The 7,274-nt window shown below is 36.7% G+C and overlaps 1 protein-coding gene across 1 annotated transcript in view; it reads left to right on the forward strand.

Moving 5' to 3' along the window:
* Positions 1-7,106: 7,106 nt before the first annotated feature.
* The window catches only part of LOC128557767 (uncharacterized), a 40,894-nt gene continuing 40,726 nt past the window's right edge, over positions 7,107-7,274 (forward strand). The window contains exon 1 of the mRNA XM_053545998.1: positions 7,107-7,116. The gene's annotated coding sequence lies outside the window, so the exon portion shown is untranslated. The remainder of the gene's footprint in view (positions 7,117-7,274) is intronic.

Raw genomic sequence — 7,274 nt, forward strand, 5'->3', positions numbered from 1 at the left:
GAGATTATCTTTGCTGACATATCCGCTGTCTTGTTGTTAAAAATTCCTTCATATAACCAACAGCGGGCAATGTTATAACGGAATGCTGAAACTGATGGTTCAGGACCCCCCCCCCCCCCCCCCCACAGACACACACACGCACACAAACTCTCCAAGTTGGTTCATGACAACCCCAACCGATCGAAAGTGCCTTTTGGCCCGGCCAGTGTTTGAAATACATCAGCTACATATGCTTACACCAAATACATTTCACCGTTTGATCAAAGTTGTTTAGAGGTTAAGGTGACGGCCTCTCAACCCAGGGGACGTGGGTTCGAGCTCCAATGGGGCCACGGCCATGACCAGTACTGGTGTTTCCAAGAAGTACACGAGAGTGGTTCAAATAAGCTTCAGGCTTTCATCACAGTCGAGCTAAAATGAATTAGTATAAACTAAACTAAATTGACATTTTCTAAAATACCGGATGTTTTGACTTAAAGCAGACGTTTATTTAATAATTAGCACACGTTTTCCATTCTCAAAATAGGATGAAAATTCTGAAGCTTCCCTGAAATTACTGAGATCAAAGGATTTCCGACACCGACCACATCAAACTAAAGAGTGGGAGTTTTCCCCCACTGGACGCGTTTTAATTAGTATATGGAAAACGGGCAGATTAGTTGGATGCTCAAAATAGTGTTGTTCTTTTCCTGAAAGACAACCTCTAGACAAGTTCTTAGAGTTGAACTGTCTAACACGTTGTTTGCTTGATTCCGCCCGAATCTGGTCAGTACCAGTTTATCTTGCCAAGTGTCTTATGTCGCCATGACTTTCACACGGCTGCTAACAGTGCAATTTGAGCACCGTCGGTGCTTCGCTTCAATGGCATAAGTACTTCCGGTGAATGAATTACCTATAAAAAAAATAGACGAAATTAAGATACATGTTTTATTCTTCTTTGTACAATTCTGTGTGGTTTTTTCAAGCCTTTTTCATAGGATATCAAAATCCAAGCTTCGTAAAACCGACATGCATATAAACAGATTTATCCTGAAAATGTTTTTCTTCAGTAGTAAAAAACAAATGAGGTACAGACATTTTAATAAAACATCGCCTAACTGAACCGCAAGGCTGTATATAAACTTCTTTTCCTGCTTACCCATCTATTCCAAAGGAAGATATAGCAAACATAAAATCGTACTTAGTATTGTGTTTGTAGAGACATTGCTAAAATGGGCCAAAATATACCCGGTCGCACCGGAGAAAGAACTCCGCATATAGTTGTTTAAGTATAGGTTATAGATCATTTATTGACTTTCTAATGCCAAAACGGAGCGCAGAGTAGTGAAGACAAAACTTAATGCATTAGAATGTCAATAAGTGTAACTATAACCGACTTATAGTTAAAACGCCCCTTTTCGTCAATCAGCAACATCTCCGTCTCAAGTAAACTAAACCACATAGGAAGCCCTTCTTTGAAATTACCTTAAATCAGTAGAAAGAATTTTTTTAAACTTGCACATTTTTTACAATATCTTATTAAAAAATCTGTTTTTGTTTTATTTTGCAAAGGTGACTTTGAGAAAAAAGTTTAAGACTTGAATTTGAATTTCCCTGGGAGGTGTGACCAACATTTTCTGTACACAAAATCATGCGGATGTAATTATAAATACATTGTAGACGACTTACTTATTGAGTAGTTTGTAGAACACAATATTACATTCTTATTCAATGCAGATTTAACTTTATGCACTCTAATTAGTGCACTTCCCGGTCAATGCTGTATTAAAATCGTGGAGTTAATACAAAGAGTGAAAGGTGCAGAAAGGTAAAAGTACAGCTTGCATTATAAAGAAACACTATTTGATATTTATATTTATATAGATACATTATTTCTTGTATGCAGTCCCTGTTTTGGCAGTAACTGTTGTTCCGCCTCCCTGAATGTGGGAAATCCATAGTAGGCGAAACAATGAATACTAATTAATTTTGTACCACTTCATGATTAAGTGGATCATTTTTTTTCAGTTATGAAGTAATATGAAAATAAGTTGGTTACTTTTTTGAAAATCCTTCGCTTGTCATTGGATAAAAAAAGATGTTTGAACTATAATACTAGGTATAAATGTAAAATGCATTGATTTCTTTTAGCTAGTACCTACCATAGCCGAAAAATTCTCAGGGTAAAAAAAAGATAATTACTGTTGCCTTGTTTAAAACCTTTACCGAAGAGTTGTTGACTTGGCCCCTCTTATTCGTACTTTGATACTTTAATACTTTGAGATTCCACTGATGACTTTAATACTTTGATATCCCACTGACGTCTTTAATTCTTTGAGATCCCACTGATGACGTTAATACTTTGAGATCCCACCGATGTCTTTAATTCTTTGAGATCCCACTGATGACTTCAACACTTTGAGATCCAACTGATGACTTTTATTCTTTGAGATCCCAATGATGACTTTAATACTTTGAAATCCCACTGATGACTTTAATTCTTTGAGGTCCCACTGATGACTTTAACACTAATATCCCACTGATAACTAATTCTTTGAGATCCCACTGATGACTTTAACACATTGAGATCCCACTGATGACTTCAACACTTTGAGATTCCACTGATGACGTCGACTTCAACACTTTGAGATTCCACTGATGACATCAACACTTTGAGATTCCACCGATGACTTCAACACTTTGAGATCCCACTGTTGACTTTAACACACTGAGATTCCACTGATGACTTTAACACTTTGAGATGCCACTGATGACTTTAATGCTTTGAGATTCCACTGATGACTTCAACACTTTGAGATCCCACTGATGACTTCAACACTTTGAGATCCCACTGATGACTTCAACACTTTGAGATGCCACTGATGACTTTAACACTTTGAGATGCCACTGATGACTTTAATGCTTTGAGATTCCACTGATGACTTCAACACTTTGAGATCCCACTGATGACTTCAACACTTTGAGATCCCACTGATGACTTCAACACTTTGAGATGCCACTGATGACTTTAACACTTTGAGATGCCACTGATGACTTTAATGCTTTGAGATTCCACTGATGACTTCAACACTTTGAGATCCCACTGATGACTTCAACAATTTGAGATCCCACTGATGACTTCAACACTTTTAGATCCCACTGATGACTTTAACACTTTGAGATGCCACTGATGACTTCAACACTTTGAGATCCCACTGATGACTTCAACACTTTGAGATTCCACTGCTGACTTTATTTTGAGATTCCACTGATGACTTCAACACTTTGAGATTCCACTGATGACTTCAACACTTTGAGATCCCACTGATGACTTCAACACTTTGAGATCCCACTGATGGCTTTAATGCTTTGATATTCCACTGATAACAACCGTTTGGAGATTATTGACAGACATGCTCTTGATATGGGTAAATCTCCGAAAGAGTTCATGTATGTGGTCTGACAGTAAAAAGTTCGATAGGATAACAATGCGGGATTATATCAAACTTTAAATGCATACCCGTGTATCAGACGCTTGTTGTTAAAATTTAAATTCGTATATATTGTGATAGGGGTTAGTTCAGCGTAAGCTTTTTTTAGTTCAGAAAAGGAACATAATTTTAGCGAGAAAAGTAACAAAATTTTGTCCAGAAAAGTAACTTAATTTTGTCCAGAAAAGTAACAGAATTTGTCCAAAAAAGTAACTTAATTTTGTCCAGAAAAGTAACATAATTTTAGCCAATAATAAAATTACTTGTTAAAAGGGAATATTTAATTTGTTTCCTTCTTACAGAGATTCAACTGAATATAATTATGGAGTCGAGAGAATTTTATTTTAAGAATTTATCACACGTGCAAAGTAATGTTATAGTATCTTATTTCTACGGTTGAATCTGTCGTTATAAACTCCACATGCAATAGAAAACCAGTAATAACATAAAAATTATTCGGACGAAAGCAAAACCATTACTTAGTCGACGGAGTACATTACGTATACATAACAAGCCCTTGTCACGAAAATATAGGGTTTTTGGTTTTTGTTCTGATATAAATGTAATATTATATATAGTAAATATATAATTTGCAGCAGAGTTCGGGCTCTTTAACCTCTCCCGACATTGCGTGTTAAATTTCGCTAATACTTTTAATATCAACATAAAAACATTAATATTATGGTAGAAAATACCAAGGTAATACAAGATTTGTGTGAATGTCACCTACAAATGAGCCGTGCCCTGGGAAAACCAACATAGTGGGTGTGCGACCAGCATGGATCCAGACCAGCCTGCGCATCCGCGCAGTCTGGTCAGGCTCCATGCTGTTCGCTTTTAAAGCCTATTGGAATTGGAGAAACTGTTAGCGAACAGCATGGAGCCTGACCAGACTGCGCGGATGCGCAGGCTGGTCTGGATCCATGCTGGTCGCACACCCACTATGTTGGTTTTCCCATGGCACGGCTCAAATGTCTCAAAATTACTGATTTCGGTAATCACTATTTTCTGCAGTGTATAGCATACCTTTGAATATTTCAATACAATTTAGGCTACATTTAGACTTTTTTTTATAGATTTTATTGAAAGCCTTGGCCTCTTAGAAGCATCGGGCCAAAACAACACAACAATTAACACAAATAGCAAGACATGTCAAACTAGGAGATAATGCACAATCAACTTATAGGACTGGAAGCACAGTGCATGTACAGTATACATAGACACATATAACAATTTTAGAGTTTAATACAGACATTTATATAGTAGAAAAGAGCTAATTAATTTTTTTTTCATATTAATGTGTTTACAGAAGACTGCTAGCTTTACAAGTGTATTTCTTTCAGTATTATTCATCAACATTGAAAACTTGGTAGTATTTGGGTCTCTTACAAATTCTTTTAAAATGTTCTTTTTTATTTCTTGTTTGAATAGTCAAAACAAAACAGAAAGTGAGATTAGTATCAACAGATAACCTTTCCATTGGAAACCCTAGATCTCTTATATTGTATAATACAAGTTCGTGCGCGGTCTCAGCATCAAAGTTCGTGCGCGGTCTCAGCATCAAAGTTTGCATTGGTAATATATTTATTGAAGTCAATGAAATCACTTAATGATCCACTCCGTGCGTTGAAGTCTCCAAAAGTTTGTGTATTTTGATTTCAAGTCAATGATGTGGTTTTTAAGCTTATCAAACAACTCTATAGAATTATATGACCAAGCGAAACCGTCATAGCAGGTACCTCTTTGGCTTTTCCATGTTTATCAACTCTCAGGGGTTTGCCAGTACGAGTTTCAATTTCTTGGCACCTCACGTCAAGACGAGCAATATGATTCAACATATCAACTATTTCAGTATCAAGTTTTAACCTTTTCACCACTATTAAAGCAATGAATCCTGGCAGTCTCTGCGCGTGTATTGTTTATTCTTGTCCGCTTCATAACGGTAATTCACACGCACAGCACTCTTCACACGTTCAAAGAGTTCTGTAGTAACAGGTTTAGCTACAGAGTCTCTATTCTCAGCTAATTTAGGCTTCATCGTTTTCTTTAACCGCCTCAGCGATAGCATCTAAATCATCTCCACTGAGCGAGGGTTTGACACCCCTACCCACTTTATCGCCCTTGTTTTCTCTGAGCATTATATGAGTTTCTGTCAATATTTTGATACTTTGTAAGAAATAATGTAGTTCTTTGTTCGTCTGGCTAAGTGTCTATGCTTGAATTGTTCCTTTCTCAACAATAATTTCATTTCCTAAAGCAACGGAAATGCATTTGTCCGCCATTTTAAAACCGGAAATTTACATTATGGACAAGCTTCGGCCACGCAAATGGAGACGTGGGTTAAGGTTTAGGAGTATATCACCAAAACACAGAAATATTTTATAAACGAACAACATCGTTACCAATATTTTACCTGACCATTACATGTTCTGCCGTTGTGTCCCGCACTTAAAATATTCTGAAAAAGTTGTCCCCCTTTGAAAATTAATGCCATTTGTAAAGAAATAAAAATAAACAATTGCTGAAAACTGTCTTCCACCTAGTTATGTGAAATTTCAACACTCGCACGCTATTGCAAATGCATCAAAACGAACATGTGTAACAGTTCCTTGAAAATGGTGTGTTTTTAAAGGCGTTTGACTGTCCGGATAGGGGCCCCTTTAGGCAGTTCTTTTCCGGAATTCAATGTTTATATCAGTATACTGACACTTGTTTTGTAGAGTAATATACACGCTATCATTACAAAAACTACAAAACAAGTGTCAGTATACCGATATTATCATTAAATTCCGGAAAAGGACTGCCTAAAGGGGCCCCACTTCCGGACAGTCAAACGCCTTTAAAAACTCACCATTTTCAAAGAACTGTTACACATGTTTGTTTTGATGCATTTGCAATAGCGTGCGAGTGTTGAAATTTCACATAACTAGGTGGAAGACAGTTTTCAGCAATTGTTTATTTTTATTTCTTTACAAATGACATTCATTTTCAAAGGGGGACAACTTTTTCAGAATATTTTAAGTACGGGACAGTACGGCAGAACATGTAATGGTCAGGTAAAATATTGGTAACGATGTTGTTCGTTTATCAAAAATTTCTGTGTTTTGGTGATATACTCCTAAACCTTAAAAAACTATGTCGTAGATCTACTTCATCTTTCACTTTCATTTGATAAAAAAAATGCTGTCGCTCGGTGATTTGGCGTAGCAAACAAAACGCCTTGTAGCAATAAGCATTTTAACATAAACGAATATTATATCGCAAAAAAGAAATGAACATGCATACGCAATTCTAACGGCAGTGCAGCATTTTTAGGACCGGGTGTTTCAGCTAAGCCTTTTCTCTTCATATATATAATGGCAAGTTATTTGGTATATTTCCTTTGAAATGGGAAGGACAGCTAGATCCGACTGAGTATAGAACTTGGCTGAGATGTTATGCCATTTTAACTTTGTGACCAAGATTGGTGAACAATGGGTAAGAACTACCCAAGTTAGAGTGCGGATAGTCCATTTTTGCTATTTTGAAGGGCCATTACAACTGAAAAACTTGGGAGAATCCAGCTGTTCATCGAACTTGGGCGATACATGCCCATACACATTGTGAACAAGTTTGGAGAAAATTGGATGAGGACTACCCAAGTTAGACGTTAGACAGAGACAGTTACAATTTTCGCCCAATAATTCAACGGAGAGAATTCCAGGGAGACTTAGAGAATCTAGCTTGTTATCGAAATTGACTGATAAATTATGCCTATTAACATTGTTACAAAGTTTGCTGAACATTGGATAAGAACTGCTCAAG

This window comes from Mercenaria mercenaria, chromosome 6 (genome assembly GCF_021730395.1).
Source record: "Mercenaria mercenaria strain notata chromosome 6, MADL_Memer_1, whole genome shotgun sequence".
NCBI lineage: Eukaryota > Metazoa > Mollusca > Bivalvia > Venerida > Veneridae > Mercenaria > Mercenaria mercenaria.